Source organism: Patagioenas fasciata, chromosome 27, assembly GCF_037038585.1.
Source record: "Patagioenas fasciata isolate bPatFas1 chromosome 27, bPatFas1.hap1, whole genome shotgun sequence".
NCBI classification, from domain to species: Eukaryota; Metazoa; Chordata; class Aves; order Columbiformes; family Columbidae; genus Patagioenas; species Patagioenas fasciata.
This window is the reverse complement of record NC_092546.1, coordinates 1,190,146-1,209,252: the sequence shown is the minus strand read 5'-3', so window position 1 is coordinate 1,209,252 and position 19,107 is coordinate 1,190,146. Positions and strand designations below refer to the sequence as shown.

At 56.7% G+C, this 19,107-nt stretch overlaps 2 long non-coding RNA genes across 2 annotated transcripts; both read left to right on the top strand.

The window, feature by feature from the left end:
• Positions 1 to 6,163: 6,163 nt before the first annotated feature.
• On the top strand, positions 6,164 to 6,885 carry LOC139825719 (uncharacterized). Its single transcript, XR_011735950.1, has 3 exons — positions 6,164 to 6,255; positions 6,511 to 6,570; positions 6,658 to 6,885. It is a non-coding gene; the product is annotated as an uncharacterized lncRNA (long non-coding RNA).
• A 2,045-nt stretch (positions 6,886 to 8,930) lies between these two features.
• LOC139825707 (uncharacterized) lies at positions 8,931 to 10,484 on the top strand. The gene is made up of 3 exons (XR_011735933.1): positions 8,931 to 9,593; positions 10,091 to 10,255; positions 10,370 to 10,484. It is a non-coding gene; the product is annotated as an uncharacterized lncRNA (long non-coding RNA).
• The last annotated feature ends 8,623 nt before the right edge of the window (positions 10,485 to 19,107 follow it).

The window sequence follows — 19,107 nt, the reverse complement described above, 5'->3', positions numbered from 1 at the left end:
CGTGCTGCGGGACGGGGACCTTTCCTGCCCGTCTGAAGCGAGTTCCTCACCTGCTGCACCGGGGGCTTTCCCCGTCCTGCCTGGCTCCAGCATCGCAGCCCCTCTGCTGGCCACCCTCCAGCCCCCACACGCACAGGGAGGCTGTGCCGGGGCAGCGGGCACTGGGATGGACATGGGGCAGAGCTCCTTCCTCTGCTCTCTCTTGCCTGCAAACCCTCTGTGCAGCCCTCCCTGCTCTCCTCCTTTATTAGATGCCGATTCGTTACCCGCATATGAGGTGGAACCAGAACATGTGGACTCCATCGTGTCCCTTGTCAGCAGCCCAGACAAGGTAACCGCGGCCCTTTGGAAGGCGGCTGTGCCGGCGTCTGCTGGCAGGGGCTCTGCTGCGGGGTGCTGGAGGGCGCTGGCTGGGCAGAGTTGCTGCTCCCAGGTCTCTAATGGGCACTGCACCCCATGCTGCGGTGCCGCTGGCCGCGAGTCCTCATCTCATGCTTCCTGTTTGTCTCTCTGTCCCCTGGCTGCCAGGACGAGGAACAGAAGATGGAGTTCCTTAAATGCATTGCCATGATCTTCAGAGATGCAACATACAACGACTTGTCCCAGGGCCTAGACCTCTTCTGCCAGAGATACGAGCTGGTAGAGAATATCGAGGTGAGGGGATACCCGGCAGCGCTGGGGAAGTGAGCAATGCCCCCGGCACCGGCACCTGTGAGGACAGTGCTGGGCAGGGCCGGGGGCTGGTGGCACTGGGTGCTGGCAGCTGCCAGGTCCCATCCCGGCTGCGCTCTGCAGGTGCTGCTGGAAGAGGAGCCCAGGGACCAACTGCCCACAGTGGTGCAGCGGATTGCCGCATTTGCCATGGCCGACATGAGGTACCTGTCCATCCTTCCTGGGGACTCCTGCCCCAGAGCCCCGTGTACACCTGTACGAGACCTCCAGGCACTGCTCCCAGCACCAGTGTCCTACTGGCCCCTCTCTCTTTGTAGCTTCGTGGAGGAGGTGCTGGAAGGCAAAGATAGGAGCCACATGCAGGCCTGCTTCTCCAGCGTCTTCATGCTTCCTCCAAAAGAGGAAATGAGGGACCTGAAACCTTACCTCTACTTCATGGTAAGTGCTGGGGGAGCTACAGGAGCCCCAGTCCCTCTGGGCTGCTCTCTGGTCACCCCCTGCTGTGCTATGACCAGAGATCCCAGACGAGCTTTGCTTTCCCACTGTTGTCCCTTCCCCCGTTCCCGTGGGCCTGGCCACGTCCAGTGCCATGGGCTGCTCTGACAGCAGCAGATTATTTGCCCCTGGGTCTCTCCCAGGCACAGTGAAGCAGCGCACGAGTCCTCCCTTGGTGCTGGGACTTCAGATCAGTCTCTTGGGGTGAGGGGGATGGCAGGAAACGTTGCCATAACTCATTGTCTTCCTTGCAGACCATGAAGGCTGTGGACAGCATGCTTGTGGCGTTGGTGCTCAACTCTCCTGCCTCTCAAGTCAGTGAGAAGATGCAGGATATCTTCCAGGTCTGGCGTGTGCAAAGAGTGGGCTTCACCAGGGCTGTTCCTCACCCTGGGGGACGGGGTGTCCACTCTGGAGGTGACAGTCCCACCCGTGCCGTGCAGAGAGCGCTGCCGGGAGGGTGCCCACCTCCTTGGGGAGCCAGGGGCTGCCCACCAGGCTCTTCCGCAGCACAGTGGCCGCAGAGGGTGGCATCCGCCTTCCTGCCTGGCCACAGGGCTGGCCCGGGGCGTTTGTCCCAAGCCTGCCAGAGGACAGGAACCCATTACAGGCTTTGTTCCAGATCATAGGAAGTCTTAATGGACTAGGCCAGTCCAAGCCTGGACTTGAGCAGTGCTGCTTCTGCTGGAGCGGTGGCTGCTCCCAGGGCTCACCAGCAGCTTCTCTCTTCCCAGATGCTCTTGACCTTCAGCACCTCTGAGAGGGCATCTGTGCGGGAGAGGGCCGTGGGCAGGATGAGGCTGCTGAGCTTCTTGCTGGCCAACTACTCCTCACTGAAGGTAAGGACCAGGCACTCCCTGCTCTGCCAGGACCCAGCTCTGCCCCAGCCTTGTGTTGGCCGGGACTGCCCAAGGAGCACCGAGGGAGCCCAGGTCTGGCAGCTCTGCCCGCATGGGGCTGTTCTGGGATTGGGGTCTGCAGGGCCCTGCAAAGCTCTGACCACCCTCGATCCAGCCCTGGGCACATTCCTGGATTCAGGGCTTTAGCCCCACATACCCTCAGCCCTTCTGCACTTCCTTTGCCCTTGTCCAGGCTCATCCGAATGAGGACAGAGATGATTCCGGTGCTGAGATCCAGATGCCAATCCTCGGACAGCTGCTAGGACATCTCCTCCTATTCCTGTCATTCAAGGAAGAAGAGACCAGCTGTTTGGCTTTGGACACTCTCTGTTTCCTCTTCCAATTCAAGTGTCAGCAACACTGTAAGAGAAGCTGTGGTGGGATACATCCCTCTGCACAGCCACATCAGCCAGTACCTCTGCTTGTCTCCCTGGGTGTTGTGGTGGACTCTTCTCCTGCTTGCTGGAGACAACACCATGTCACCAGCACTGTCCCTCCTCTGCTCCTGACCCGCAGCACTGCAGCCATGCGAGACGTCCCCCACATCACCGCTATTCCAGCCATGGAACTGAACTGGGGCACTGCATGCAGAGCTCTAGCGCCTTGGAGTTTCCAGGGCCAGGAGCATTCGCACATGTGCACTGGAGGAGGGTCAGCCTTTCCGTGGCACTGCTCTCCACCACCTCCTCCCCTGACTGTTGGTCATAACCTCCCTGCTTGGGCATTCCAGGTTCAAAGCTCTGTTCGGTACTGGCGAAGATGCTGTGTCTCACCAGCTCTTCTGTATTTCCCTGCTTTTTAGGCGTGATGCTGCCAGAGGAGAATGCACAACTCCAGGAGGACTGGGAAGCCAAGGTCACCTCCTTGATCTCTTCGTCCAGCGCTCCTCAAATTACCAAGGTAATGAGCTCCCCCCTTGCTGTGGCACCAGCAGGGGACTTGTGAGAGCAAAGGCCTCCAAACTCAGGGGGCTGGTGTGGCCTCCCTGTCCCTGCTGAGAGGGTTCCTGCTGTCCCCGAGCAGGGACCATGCGAGGGCTGCTCTCCAGTGTCCCAGCAGCAGCCCCAGTCCTGCTGGCCACCAGCAAGCCCTGGTTCACGGCAGGACCAGCACCCTCTGCCCATGACTCCAACTCTCCCCCCTCACCCCGGGCCTCTCTCCTCCTCCTCCCCAGCAGTCCCTGCCGCCCCTGCTGCCAGCTTTGCCACAGCACCCACAGCACCGCCGGGCGTCTCTGCAGGGCTGCTGGCACCGCCCGGCGAAGCAGCAGCACCAGGGCACTCGGTGTGACTTGGCTTCGCTGCCTCCCTTCCTCCCTTAGCTCTTTGCAGAACATCTCCAGCCTTCCGAGAGAAGAGACATGGTCCTGGTGTTCATCGAGGCACTGACCGACTCCAGCACCTTTGACAAGAAGGCCGCCAGAAACATGCTGGATGTGGTCAAGAGAGACTGCGATTTCTGGCTGGTGGATGTAAGTGGCCTTTGGCTGGATTGCCCTTCGGCCCTGTCCAACCTTGTTCTCCCTCCATCCATCTCTTCCTCCCAAATCCCAGTAAAGTGAAGCCACATGAAGGCGACAGAGAGGGATGGGAAGGGCAGTGAGGAAATGGCTGCACTCCAGTGGCAGCACCATCCTCACCTGTGTCTCCTCCAGGTGCCAAAGATCACGAGCTGCATCCACAAAACCCTGGGGTGCATCAACACGGCCCCAGCCCGGCAGAGAGTGGTGTCCCTAATTGTCTGGATGGCTGACAAGTGCCCTGGGGAGGTGGTGTCCACGCTGCTGACAATCGCACCACCAGCAGACAGGTACTGGCCCCAAAAGCCATGAGGGCTTGTTCCCTGTGGGGAGAGGGACACAGAGCCAACAAATCCTGCAGGACACCCCCAAGGAGCAGGACCCTCCATCCCACCACGCTTCCCAGTGCTGGGGGTCAGCCAGGCCCGCAGCAGCCACAGCTGAGCAAGCCAGCCCAGAGCCCCCCACTGTGCTCCTGCCAGCCCCACAGGAGCACCAGCTCAGCCTCTGCTGCTGCCCAGGGCATCCCCACCATCCTGCAGCGCTGAGCCCGGCCACGCTGCTGTGACCCAGGCTGCCCTGCTGACAGAGCGCTCTCCTGCAGCACTGCCCTGGCACTGTGGGAGGTGATGTTCTCCGTGCCCCAGACCCTGCAGAACGTGTTGAAGGAGCTGCACATCCAACTCCAGGACAGGCACCGTAGGGTCTTACATACATGCTGGGAGGACACATCCATCCTTCGCTTGGCTGTGAGTAACTGGATAAAGCTCCTGGTGCCCCAGGAGCTGCACAGTGCAGGGAGCCCCACCAGCTCTACCGGTCGCTCACTGTCGGCTTTGCTTTCAGATCCTGGCCAGCAGTGACCTGCAAGATGAGGAGTTTGCTCCAATGTACCTCATCATGAGGTTTCTGAGGCAGCGAAGACCAAAGGTGCTCTCCCTGGTGCTCAGGGGCTTGATGACGCTGTCAGAGAGAGAAGAGATGGTGAGTAGGGTCATGCCAAGGGAGCCGTGGTGGCAGCCAAGGGTGCAGTGGGTTCGGGCTTGGCCTGGGCTGGCAGTGGCTGGGGTGCCTGCTCCAAAGGCCCTCCCTGCCATGGTGGGGCCTGCTGGCTGCCTGGGGAGCTCTCCAGACATGGACCTGGTCCCAAGAGGGAAACTCTCTTCTTCATACAGGCCAGAAAAATGAAGGTCATGCTGCCAGACCTGTCGTGGGTCCTGCAGTATGGCAATAATGTCATCAAGACCAAGGCTCTGGTGGTCTTCAGAAACGTGATGGCTCAGCTGGAGAGGGAGGAGGCCAGCCCCATCGCCGTGCCGCTGGCAAAGATTCTCCTGCCCTTCTTTGATGACGTAAGGCTGGTGTATAAACCTGAGCCTAGTGGATGAGAACTGGGCAATGACAGCTGCCCTTCAGCCCGGCCACGCGGAGCAGGGACTTCTCTGCTTTCTCCCCGGGACTCTTGTGGGATGGTTTCTGGTTCTGCAGCCCAGCCCAGCTGCTCCCTGCCAGCTGCTCCCACAGCTCCTCCCCACCATGGCTGCTGAAGCTGGTGGGGGATGCTGGGTGGTTGGGAGAGCACTTTGAGGCACAGGCACTGCTTAACAAGTCTCTTGAGTGGCCTTTCGTGGACCCAGGGCCGCAGATCTGGCCACAGCTGCAGTGTGCACAACGCCGCCCTGGAGTATCTCCCCTCCCATCAGCCGTGCAGGAGCTTCTGCTCCCCGTGGGCAGAGAGCTGCTGGTGCTCAGGTCCTACTGTGCTTCTCCCTCTCAGGAGCTGAGCCAGCTGAGAAAGATCTCCATCAGCCTCTTCAGGGACCTCATGAAGATGGTGGTGGAGAACGACAAGAGAAGGATGAAGAACACGGTGCGACTTGGCCTGCTCCCTCTCTTCTTCCACATGAGTGACCAAGTGCAGAGCGTGGCCAAGGTGCGGATTTCAAAGCTGAGCGGTGATGCAGGGAAGAGACCCCTGGACGTTTGGGACCCCTGCTCCCTAAGGGCAGAATCACCCCAGGAACAAAGCCCAGAGGAGGGGGACACCAGGTCTCCTTCCCCAACCGTGGTGCCATCTCCCAGCTTCTGCTGTTCCGTAGGTGGCCAGGGAAGCCCTCCTGGATGCAGCAGAGCTCCTCAAGTGGAAACAGCTTGGACACCTCGTGCAGACTCAGCAGACATGGAGGACTGGAGAGAGCTTGGTGAGGACAACCCCAGGGCCCAGGGCCCAGGCTGGACGGGGCTGCCCCACATGTCTGTGCTGTGGGCTCTGCAGATGTGCCTCGCCTGTCCTGCTGCAGCCCCGAGCTGCATCCTTGTTCCCTGAACTCAAGAACAGAGCCCCCAAGGGCTCTTCCCTCTGCCCCGCAGCCAGCGGGAGTGAGGGCACTCAGCACCCCTGGGACCCCTCGGCCTGTGTCTCTCTCTCAGCCTCAGCCCCACAGGGCTCCTGGCTGGGACACGGGAATGGTCGGAGGGGAAGGGGAATGTGGGTTCCTGGGAGGAGGGACTGGTCCGGCCAGCTGGGGAGGGACAGTGAGGTGCTCACACCCGTGTGCTCTCTCCAGCTGGAGCGGGACAGGAGCAGGGCTCAAGAGCTCTTGAGGCAGAGCCTGCCGTACCTGAGGGACCCTCAGACCAGCTTGCAAGAGGCCGCCTTGAGGTTCATTGGTGAGTCACAGCCCCCAGGTCCCTCTTTCGGCAGCCCGGCCCCAGTCCCTGCCGCTGCCCTGGCACAAGGAGCAGCCCTGTGGTTGCCAGAGCCCCGGCTGCCCCGTGCAGGCCCTTGGCCTCCCCTCCCAGCCGTGCCCACCCAGGTGGCCATGGTGGCCGCCTTGCTCGGTCCCAAGATCTCGGCTCCTGCTCTCCCCTGGGGTCGGCGCTGATGAGGGGAGGGAGCAGGGGCTGATGGAGCTCTGTGCCCAGGGCTGGCTGTGCGGCACCTGAGGGACCCAAGCAAGGAGAGTCTGTCTGAGATCTGCAGAGGTGAGCAGGGAGTGTGGTCGGGAGGGGATGCCTGGGGGTCTCTGTAGACATGGGAGCTCATTTGGGCTCTGCTTCTTTCCCTTGCAGCCATTCAGCCCTTGGAGGAGGAGACTGACCCCTCCATCAGCTCCCTGGCAACTCAGACCATTGTCACCGTGTGCTCTTCATGGAAGCGGCCGAGATCTCGATGGAGCCTGAGAGCCCTGTGCTGCTGGCGCTAAACCAGGTGGAGGAGCAGCTCTTCTTGAGGAAACGGCTGGATTTTAATTAAAGAGCCCTTCTTGAAGTTGGGTTGGATGTCTGCCTTTTCCAAGGACCCCAGAACCTCTCTGAGTGCTCTGGTACTTTTGAGAGCACAACCCAGGATCATGGGCAAGGGTGACGGAGCAGACAGGAGCACTTGCAATGAGCCATTCCAGCAACTGAGATGAATCTCACTGAGCCACTGAGGTTTGTTCTTGGAGTCACACACAGAAATGTCAGGGTCTGTCAGGTGTCCTTGTCTGAGCTGGCCTCGTGAACTCCTTCTGCACCCAGGAGTGTTCAGAGACAGAGTCGGTCCCTTTTAAACACAGAGGCAGGAGTCACAGTGTCCCTCTGGCCTCCCGTTGTCACTCCCAATGGACGGGAGGCACCTCAGCCCTGCGCTGCGTCACCTGCTCTGCACCCATCTGAGATGTCCCATGGCAGAAAGAATGGACACAAGGACCTTGGGTGAAGGAATCACATCCCAGTGCTGCATGCAGGCAGTGAACAATGGGATGTTTCTTCCAACATGAAGTGACCTCAAGACCTTGTCTGTGCCACAGGCCTTCATGGAACCCCAAGGAATAGTTGATGGTGTTTGTGCTCACTCGGGTTCATGTCACCTGACGTACATGGTGTGCATGCTCTCATCTCAGCTGTACAAAGCAGACACAGAATGCTGAATACTCATTCAGTGTCCATGCATGGAGGGAAGAACAGCTTCTCTGGGTGAGAGGCCAGTGCTGGAAATGGTGGATTTGAGGGGACAGTGCACGGTGATTGACCTGAGGCTCCTTCCGTGGGGTGTCCAGTGCACAGGGGCACAGCCCAGCCCCTGCTCTGCTGGTCCTGCAGGTCTCTGGCAGGAGGCCTGGCTGTGAGAGGACACTGCTGTACCAGCCCTGCACACACACACTGTTCAGCTGTACAATGATGTTGCACCTGTGGCCACTTGTGTGGCCGTGTTCTTGGGAGAATCTCTGTACGAAGACCGAAATCTTCCCATCCTGCCCATAGGAGATCACCTTTCTCTCCGGAAAGGCTGTTGTGAGGCCAGCTCTGTCACAGCAGTGCCCATTGCCTGTCCCTGCCTGCGCTCACAGCACTGACACACAGCAGGACGGGGACCAAGCTGCCAGAGCACTCAGGCCTTGCACCAACACAAGGGATGAGAAGGAGAGTGGGGGAGTGGAACCAGAACAGCTCTGGAAGAACAAGCAGCAGCAGAGGGTGTGAGGTCACTGTCAGTGTAACCAATGAGCACACAGCGGTGGCAGTAGAGGGTGTGAGGTCACTGTCAGTGTAACCAATGAGCACACAGCGGTGGCAGTAGAGGGTGTGAGGTCACTGTCAGTGTAACCAATGAGCACACAGCAGTGGCAGTAGAGGGTGCGAGGTCACTGTCTGTGTAACCAATGAGCACACAGCGGTGGCAGCAGAGGGTGTGAGGTCACTGTCAGTGTAACCAATGAGCACACAGCGGTGGCAGTAGAGGGTGCGAGGTCACTGTCAGTGTAACCAATGAGCACACTGCAGTGGCAGTAGAGGGTGTGAGGTCACTGTCAGTGTAACCAATGAGCACACAGCAGTGGCAGTAGAGGGTGTGAGGTCATTGCCAGTGTAACCAATGAGCACACAGCGGTGGCAGTAGAGGGTGCGAGGTCACTGTCAATATAACCAATGAGCACACAGCAGTGGCAGTAGAGGGTGTGAGGTCACTGTCAGTGTAACCAATGAGCACACAGCAGTGGCGGTAGAGGGTGTGAGGTCATTGCCAGTGTAACCAATGAGCACACAGCAGTGGCGGTAGAGGGTGTGAGGTCACTGTCAGTGTAACCAATGAGCACACAGCAGTGGCAGTAGAGGGTGTGAGGTCACTGTCAGTGTAACCAATGAGCACACAGCAGTGGCAGTAGAGGGTGTGAGGTCACTGTCAGTGTAACCAATGAGCACACAGCAGTGGCAGTAGAGGGTGTGAGGTCACTGTCAGTGTAACCAATGAGCACACAGTGGTGGCAGTAGAGGGTGTGAGGTCACTGTCAGTGTAACCAATGAGCACACAGCAGTGGCAGTAGGAGGAGCAGTGCTCTCGTCACCAGTGACACCCCATGGCCATGGAGCTCGGTGCCGACCGTCCATGTGCTGTCACAGGGTCCCCAGGAGGTACAGGAGCTGCCCAGCCCCGTGCCCTTTCCCACCTGCTGCTCCCAGCACAGCGGGCTCTGTCACAGGGGCTGTTTCCTTCCCTTCCTGACACAGCCCCGGTGCAGTCCCAGCCCCCTGGGTCTTATGGCACCGGGGTCACTGGACACTCTCACCTCGGGCTCTTGGATGTGCCAGTCGCAGCACATGCTCAGTGCTCCTGGTCCACACTCAGAGCTCAAGGGGTGAACAAATTGTTTCCCCCACTACAGCCAGCCCTGTCCTGTGATGTTCTACCATTGCAGTGATGTGGCACCTGCAGCGGAGCCGTCCCTCATTTATGGTCATGAATGGCGCTGGAGAAGTTCATTGGAGGACTGGGGAGGGGAGATGGCTCCCCACGATGTCTAAAAAGGTGCTGCTGCTTCGATTGGCTCCTCCTGTAACTGGGGGGATCTGCAGAGATATATTGCCCTCCTGTCATCATTATCATTGCTGCCACGAGTCCCTGGAGCTGTGGCAGGGAGTGCGGCACAGAGGGAGGTGCCATCAGGGCAGGAGGCTCAGGATGGGCACAGAGGGACTGCTGTGCCCTCAGACGCTGTGGCTGCTCCTCTGGGTACAGCTGTGCAGGGGTAAGTGCTGACTCCCTTGTCCTACCGCCCAGGGCCAGCAAGTACCAGTGTGGTCATGGGGATCTGTGTGGGAATGGGGTTCCTTTGCTGCTGAGACAGGGAGCAGAAGGTGCTCAGATCCATGGAGCCTGTGCCTTTCCCTGTATCTGTCTGGGTGGCACAGAGTATCTTCTTGAACAGGGCTCCAGTGTTCTGTGCCTGGCTGGATTCACAGACCCCCTGTCCTGGGGTACCTTTGGGGACCCCTTGTCCCCAGCACTCTGCCTCTGGACCAGCGGTGGCCTCACTGGCGATGGCAGCACCCAGAGATCCCCAGGGCACTGCCACCCTCTGGGGTGCCCCGGAGGGTTTGTGTGCTGCTCACTGCCCCTTGTTCAGAGGGAAACCGGACCCCACGAGGGCAGTTTGTGCCCCCCAGAGAGAAGAGGACGGGGACACCTGCAGTAGAGACATGTCCTTCTGTCCTGCTTTTGTCAAAAACCAAGTTTCTCTTTTAGTGAATTTGCCTGTCAGCTAAACCCTTCATACCGGCTGCATTTTCCTGGAGAACCAGACACATGTTTTGGTGAACCTAGCAATGGAATGCAAACTTAATGATAAGCACGGATGGACATCTCGCGAGAGGGGCAACGAGAAACCGGAGACCAAGAGACTGACCAACGGTGTGTGACATTCCATTCACGTGAATACTTCATATAAAAGTGGGAGATCTCGAGGATCTCATCCCTTTCCCTTTTCCCTTTTCTTTTTTCCCTTCTGCTTATGACCGATATTAGGAGAGGACCCTGCTGGTTGTCCCTGCGAACTGAGGCCAGTGCCAGACTGAATCCAGCTCCGGTTGGCTGCAGAGTCCAGTCCAGGACTTTGGGTGCCTGCCCTGCAGTTGCTGAGACTTTCAAGATTGGTTTTGTGTAGTCTGTATTATTTTCTCTGTTCTTATCAGTAGCAGAGGGAAGAGGTGGGGGAGTCGGGTGCGGGCACACGCTCCCACGTCTTTACCAGGGGCTGGGGGATGACTGGCTCTGCTCAGTGTGGGGTGGACGTGGGGCTTCTGTCCCTCACCTTTGCTCTGGAAAGGCCTCCTCTGCCTTCGTGTCTCATTGTAACGGTGCCTGTTAGCAGCGGGTCCCAGTCTTCCTCACACACAGCTCTCCTGCTCGCCTGAGCTGTTTCCCCTCGCTCAGCACTGCGGTGCTGTTAGTGCGGGAAGCGGCTGTGCTGCCAGCAGAGGGGTTCTGGAGAGCCCTTGAGACTTGGGCCTTGTGGGAAGTGCGGTTGTGATCCGTGCTGAGATGTTCAGAGTGCACAGATACAACCAAATGAGGCACGGACTCTGAACCTGGAAAAAGGAAAAAGGTGGTTAAGTTCTGTGTAAAATATTATGAAGCTCGTTTAGGAAGTTATATTGATAGAGGGAACTAACGTTTTAAGGGTTAAGCAACTACATAGTAAGGGCCTACTAACAAGCTAACATTCTAAGCCACATAATGAATATCTAGTTTAGAGCTGTATGTAACCGATTGTGCTAAAAAGAGCAGGACTTCATCAAATGCCGAGATCGCCACAGCACCAGCTGCAACCTTGAGGAGACGAGATGGCCAAGATTTACAGCAAAAAGTGGGTGACAGTCTGGTCTCAGTCGGTTTGGCCACTTGGGTTCCAGCCAGTTCCTCATAATGAGCCAAAGGTACAAATCCACTGTGAGGAAGCTGAAGGAGCCTTCATCCAAAGACCCCAAGGACCCCTCCTCAAATTCACCCAGTGCCACTGCGCAGGCGAACAGGGGAGGGCCAGGGAGGGGCTATGGAAATGGTGACCTGAGACTCACTTTATGAACATGTACAGGCGTTCCTGGGGTCATTATGGACATGGAACACCTGGTGGTTCATAGAGCCCCATAAGTGCCGCAACCAGGAGTCCGGGGGGACCCATAGAGCGGACCCAGGCGTCCGGGGGGACCCAGGAGTGCCGCAGGGACCCAGGAGTTCGGGAGGGACCCTGTCTCTATGGTCACTTATGGGGCACTAGGTCACTTATGAGCCACTTATGAGTCACTTATGGGTCTCTACGGGGCACTAATGGGGAACTTGTGGGTCGCTATGGGGCACTTGGGGGTCACTAACAGGCACTTATGGGGCACTTATGGGTCGCTAAGAGTCACTTATGGGGCTCCATGGAGCACTTGTGGGGCACTATGAGTCATGTAGGGGGCACTGTAGGTTACGGGAGGGGGGACACAAATAGGGGACCCAGGCGTCCGGGAGGGACCCAGGAGTACCCCAAGGGACTCAGGAGTTCAGGGAGGCACTGCTGGGTCCCTTGGGGCACTCCTGGGTCCCTTCCGGAGCCTGGATCCCTGTACAGGTCCCGGATTTGATTCCCCCCCTGGACGCCTGGGTCCCTTATTTGGGTCCCTCCCGGACGCCTGGGTCCTTTCTTTGGGTCCCTTCCCTGATCTCCCGGGACTCAGGGAGGGACCCAGGAGTGCCCCAAGGGACCCAGGAGTTCGGGATGGACCCAGTCTCTATGCATCACTTTTGGGGCACTAGAGGTCACTTATGTGGCTCTATGGGGCACTTATGGGGCTCCATGAGTCACTTGTGGGGCACTATGGGGCACTGGGGAGACACTATGGGGCACTTGTGGATCTGTATGAGTTGCTTATGGGGCTCCATGAGTCACTTGTGGGTCAGTAGAGGCCTCTTTCGGGGTTATATGGGTCACTTATGGGGCTCTGTGAGTTATTTATGGGGCACTATGGGTCACTTATGGGGCTCTATGGGGCAGTTATGGGGCTCCATGAGTCACTCGTGGGGCGCTATGGGGCACTGGGGAGACGCTATGGGGCACTTATGGGTCTCTGTGAGTCACTTATGGTGCTCTATGGGGCACGTATGGGGAACTTGTGGGTCGCTATGGGGCACGTGGGGGGTCACTAAAAGGCACTTATGGGGCACTAAGAGTCACTTATGGGGCACTATAGGTTACTTATGAGGCTCCATGGGGCACTTGGGGGTCACTAACAGGCACTTAGGGGGCACTTGTGGGTCGCTAAGAGTCACTTATGGGGCTCATGAGTCATTTGTGGGGCACTTACGGGGCTCTATGGGGCAGTAATGGGGCTCCATGGGTCACTTGTGGGGCCCTATGGGGCAGTGCGGAGACGCTATGGGGCACTTATGGGTCTCTGTGAGGCACTGATGGGGCCCTATGGGTCACCTATGGGGCACTATGGGTCACCTATGGGGCTCTATGGGGCACTGATGGGGCTCTCTGGGGTACTTATGGGGCTCTATGGGGCACTGATGGGGCTCTATGGGTCACTTATGGGGCACTATGGGTCACTTATGGGGGTCTATGGGGCACTCTATGTCACCCCCAACCCACTGGAGAACCCAACACCCTTCTGTTCATCCACACGCACGACTCCTCGGTCCCTCCCGAACTCCTGGGTCCCTTGGGGCACTCCTGGGTCCCTTGGGGAACTCCTGGGTCCCTGCCCGGACTCCTGGGTCCCTTGGGGAACTCTTGGGTCCCTCCCAAACTCCTGGGTCCCTTGGGGCACTCCTGGGTCCCTCCCGAACTCCTGGGTCCCTTGCGGAACTCCTGGGTCCCTCCCTGAGTCCTGGGTCCCTCCCTGAGTCCTGGGTCCCTTGGGGAACTCCTGGGTCCCTTGGGGAAATCCTGGGTCCCTCCCGAACTCCTGGGTCCCTTGGGGCACTCCTGGGTCCCTCCCGAACCTCTGGATCTTTTGGGGTTCTCCTGGGTCGTTCCCTCAGTCCTGGGTCCCTTGGGGCACTCCTGGGTCCCTCCTGAACTCCTGGGTCCCTTGGGGCACTCCTGGGTCCCTTGGGGAACTCCTGGGTCCCTGCCCGGACTCCTGGGTCCCTTGGGGAACTCTTGGGTCCCTCCCAAACTCCTGGGTCCCTTGGGGCACTCCTGGGTCCCTCCCTGAGTCCTGGGTCCCTCCCTGAGTCCTGGGTCCCTTGGGGAACTCCTGGGTCCCTTGGGGAACTCCTGGGTCCCTCCCGAACTCCTGGCTCCCTTGGGGCACTCCTGGGTCCCTCCCGAACTCCGGGACAACCCCCCCAAACAATCAATTATTGGGGTCACTGTCGCTTTAAGAGCCGGGAGGGGGCGGGGCCTCGCGGGGGGGGGGGAGTCACGCTCTTTATCGTTCAGCCAATCAGCGGCCGGTGGGCGGGGCGCCCTCAGGCCACGCCCCGAACGCCTGGGTGCTCTCTGGGGGGTCGATGGGTTAATTACCCCCACCCCACCAATTAGCGGCTCCCGCTCTTTAGGAATTGAGTTTATTGGTTACTACGTTAATTAAGCGTTGGCCCTTAACGAGCCACGGGGTTCATTAATGAGCAGATTCCCCCACTCATTAATTCAGCCCTTAACGAGCGGCTTTTCTCTAGGTGTTCATTAATTGGGTTCCTTAACGAGCTGCTTCTCCAGATGTTCATTAATTGCTTTCCGACCTCATTAACCTCAATCCAGCTCCTCAATCAGCCCCATCCCCTCATTAGCGCTAATTAGCTCCTTAACGACCTCCAGCTCCGTGACGGCCAAGATGGCGCCGTTGTCCCCGCCTCCTCTTCCGCGCCGTTCGGAAGCGCTCGGGTGTCCTCGCACGCTCTTCGGCGCCGTTCGGAAGCGCTCGGGTGTCCCCGCCTCTTCTTCGGCGCCGTTCGGAACCGCTCGGGTGTCCCCACCTCCTCTTCGGTGCCGTTCGGAACCGCTCGGGTATCCTTGCACGCTCCTCGGCGCCGTTCGGAAGCGCTCGGCTCTCCCCGCCTCCTCTTCGGCTCGCCCCGGCAACGCTCGGGTGGTGCCGCCCCTGCTCGTTACCCTTCGGCTCTTTCCGCCGCCTTCGGCTCTTTCCGTACGCGCTTCGTCTCTCTTCGCCCTGCGCCTTCGGCTCTTTCCGTCTCCTCTTCGTCTCTCTCCGCCTTGCTCCTTCGGCTCTTTCCGTCCCCTCTTCGGCTCTTTCCGCCTCCTCGTCGTCTCTCTCCGCCCTGCGCCTTCGGCTCTTTCCGTAACCGCTTCGGCTCTTTCCGGCCTCGCCGCCTTCGTCTCTTTCCGTCCCCGCTTCATCTCTCTCCGCCCTGCGCCTTCGGCTTCGGCTCTTTCCGTCCTTACTTCGGCTCTTTCCGTCCCCGCTTCGCTGTCCCCAAGCCCATGCCCAGATCCCTGGGGGGATCTCTAGGGTGTCTATGGGGCAGCCTGGGGGTTTTGGGGTGCTAACGTGCTGCAGCCGCGCTCTCGGTGTTTCCTGCAGGGGTGGGGATGGGTTTTGTCCGAGCGCCGGATCCCAAAAGCCGGCGTGCGGGAACCCCAGTGATAGTAATCGACCTTACAAAATGATTTTTTTTTCCATGGAACAGGACAGGATGGGTCTTCCCTGAATATCGCTGGATCTGTTACAGTTGGATTAATATTAGGATGGCAACCAGCCCTGTAGCCATAGAACTCTTGTAATCAGTAACCAAACTCTGTTCTTAAAGCTGACATAGATTTATGGTATATTCTTATAAGGCAGGTAACTGTAACCGAGCCTTATTCTTAAGGTGGACATAGATTTACGATATATTCTTTTAAAGTTGGTACCATAGAAAATAACTGATAATTATAGCATCTTTTAGATAGAAAGTTTGTGCTAGAATAGGTGTGGGATATGCTAATGGTTGTCAGGGGTGTAATGAATATGTATGTGACCAACTTGTATAATAAGGTATGGTCTGAATCAGCTGTTTGAAACCAGCTTTGGGTGCGAACCCCTGGTTTCCCAGCGCTGAAATAAAGCACCGCATAGAACTACGTCCGTGGTTGTGTGTCCTGATTGCTGACATTTTGGCGACCCAGATGGGACCTCGTGAGCTTTGCTGAGACGGATCGCGTCTCGATCCTGCTCCGGCCGGCACCGAGGTATTCTTGGGGAGTGCATCGGACGCGACCGGCTCTCCGCTGCTCACGACGGACCTCTGATTGGTAAGAAGGTGCTTTATCTGTTGTTTTACCTGGATTATTGGGTACCCATCTGGTCTGGTTCTGTTCTGGTCCTGTAGCCTGCTGGTCAGGCATTTGGTAGCCTGCCGGTCAGACGCGGCGAAAGCCACGCTCGGTTGGGCAGGGAGCTCCCGGGGTATTGCCCAGGCCGCCGTCCGTTAGACCGAGGGAAACCTCTGCAGGTTCGGCATCTGGTTCTGGTTCTGGTTATTTACGCCGCAGGCTCGGCACCTGGTTTGGTCTGGTTATTTGCGCTCACCTGATCTGGTTATCTGTGCTGTTCAGGACCTGGTCTACAGTTTTAGCAATTTGATCTGTATTTGCTGTTGAAACTGGTGGTTTGATCCGTCTTTACTGCTGTTCTGGTAAAGTTATCTGTGTGTTACCTTTCTGTGTTAATCGTCTGTGTGTTACCCTTTTGTGTTGATATGAGCGATACAAAGATGTCACCACTGGACTGTTTGTTGAAACATTGGAAGGAGGCTGGATTTGGACAATCTATGAGTAAAAAGAAATTAATTGAATATTGTACTCACTGCTGGCCTGAGTATGACTTGCCTAATGAAGTGCGGTGGCCACCGGAGGGTACTTTAGAACCTGGAACTATTAGTGAATTCATGAGGTTTTGTGAAAGGGAAGGTAAATGGGATGAGGTACAGTATGTGGATCTCTTTTTCTATCTTGTACAAAAACAGGACTGGAGGAAGGAATGTGGGTTAATGTTAGTGCGGAGGAGCGGTACTAATGATAAATGTATGGGCTGTACGGCAGAACAGAAATGCATGACGTGTTTGGCTGTAGAGAACAGTAGCGGTAACGCTTTAAAATTAGATCTGCCGGGTCTCGATGTTGCGCCTTCAGAAACTGAACCTTCTGCACCTAAACCCCTTAAACCCTCGGCACCTGTGCGTCTTACTGAAAGTGATATTGATCCCAGTGGGGATGTGGGGGCAGCAGCTGGTGTAAAAGGAGTAACAACCACACCAATATCCCACAGAACTAGGAACAGAGGAAAGGAAGCCCAAAAGGGGGGTGGACTGCCAAATGTAATAGCACCCCTGCGACAAGCAGTAGGAGTGGGGGGAGAGCCGGTTTATGTAAAAGTCCCGTTTTCGCCAGGAGATTTAGTGATCTGGAAACAATCAGCTGGTCCTTACCGGGAAAACCCAGACAAGGTTGCAAGGGTAATTAAAATGATAATTAAAACGCAGAATCCTGATTGGGATGATTTGCAAGTGATTCTTGACACTTCGATGTATTCTACAGAAAAGGATGTGGTTATACGGGTAGCAAGAGATAGAGTAAGGGAGGATATTCGGAATGGAACAGTGGGCGGTAATGTTGATGAAAATTTCCCAAAAGAGGATCCCCGATGGGATTATAATACTGGGGGTGGTCAGCTTCGCCTCCGGAGATATCAGGACTGGTTATTGATCGGTGTTCAGACTGCTATGCCGAAACAAATGAATTGGTCAAAATTGTATAATGTGAGGCAGGAAAAGAATGAATCCCCTTCAACCTTTTTAGAAAGATTGAAGGAAACTGCAAAAAGATATATGGATTTAGATATTGAAACGGAACAAGCAAGGGTTCAGTTGGCTTTAATCTTTTTGGGACAGTCTCAGGATGACATTCGGAAGAAATTACAGAAACTGGAGGGGGCACAACTACGAGATCTGGATGTTATGTTAGAAACAGCCTGGAAAGTTTATAATAATAGAGAAAAGGAACAGTCGAGGCGTTCTCAGCAAGACTTGTTGGCCCTGGTCCAAGGGCAAGGCAGGGGAATAGGAATGGAAGCCCGTGGTAGAGGAACCAGAGGCGGCCGAGGGCGCGGTTTTCGGAATGTTCAGGGAACTCCTTTAAGACCTGTTGTAAAGCTTGGTATAAATCAATGTGCTTATTGTAAGGAGGAAGGACACTGGAAAAATGAATGCCTGAACCGTCCGGGCTCCACGAGTCAGGTACCAAGTGCAGCAGGGAATGCAATACAAACTATGGTGTTGGGGGAGTATAATAATAATAACAGCTGCTCTGCCCACATCCAAACCCTGTCCTTTCCTCACAGAAAACAAAGAGGATGGACAGGCACAACCTGCCCTGGGTAAACCCCGTCACCTTCTCTTCCAGACACCCAGAAATGGGGTCCCAGTGGACATGTTCTGGGGCACAGCCCTTAGTTCCCCTGCTCACCCATTGGCCATTCTGAAAAGTGCACACACTGTGTGAGAGCTGCCAGTGGTCAGGGAGTCCCCCCAGTCTCCATGAGCTTTCCAAGATGGTGGAGAGTGGCCTCACTGTGACACCGTCCTGCTGTCTCAGCTCCTGGGATGCTGCCCCTGCTGTCCCATAGGCTGGAAAGGGTTGTGTTAGATCCAGTGGCCCGTGACTTGATCCCATCCACTGCTGGTTGTTCTGCCTCCAGTCACAGAGGCCTGGTAGACCTTGCTGGTGAAGCGGAAGAACAAGAGGACACAGGGATTCTTCCCTCCTACTCTTCTTATATTCATCAGTGGCCACACAGTGTCTTTGTTTCTCCTTTAACTGTTCCTGCAGTAGTAACAGCTCATTATGGGCCCTTGAATTGCCTTAGAGGTCCAGACTGAGTTCTGATCTGGGCTGTCCTGTGCTTGGAGGCTGCTGTCCTTGCAGACCAGATGAACTCACTTCTGCCACCCTGCCTGGCAGTTCATTCCACCCGTGTCACAGCTCTGTCTGCAGCACTGACAGCTCCAGCTCCCCAGTCAGGTCCCTGGCTGAGGCCATTGCCTCACATCTGGGCTGAACCACCCCAGCTGTGGCACCAGCCCAGCTCTGACCTGCCACAGGAAACCTGGTACCAAGTGTCCAAGAGCCCATGTGTGCAAAGGCTTTGCTTCAGAGCTCAGACATGACATGGCCAAAGATTGATGAATGTCTCTCTAGACCTAGGAGTATAAAACCAGAATATAATGCTTAAACTCATTCAAATGAAGAAATTCCCATCCACAGTTTACAGAAATTTGATAATTTGCTGTAACATTCCTTGTGTCCTGCCTAATGATGGGACAAAAAAACATGATTCTCATACTGATTTATTTTTTAATACAGAGAACACAATGTTGGCAAGAAGTGTCTGTTCAGAGGAGAGAGAATCACTGATCACTTGAGGCTGTTTGAAAGGATGTGCCTCTTGAGCCCCAGGGGTACGTGGAGGGAGCCCAGAGGGGACAGAGAAAGGGACATCATGGGCTGCTCCTGTGCTGCTGAGCTGGGCTGGGCTCCTGGGACAGAGGGAGCTCCTGGCAAGCGGCAGCGCTGCAGAGAGACAGCTCTGCCCAGGAGCAGCTCCTCTGCACACGCAGCAGGGCTGAGGGCTCTGCCTGCAGCACCGAGGGCACAGGAGCCAGGCAGAGAGAGGGGAAAGGCAATGTAGGTGGTTCGTTGCTGAGGGCTCACTGAGAGACAAATCTTCACAGTCCTAACACGGTAAGTCTCTGTGCATCATGCATTTCCTGGAGGG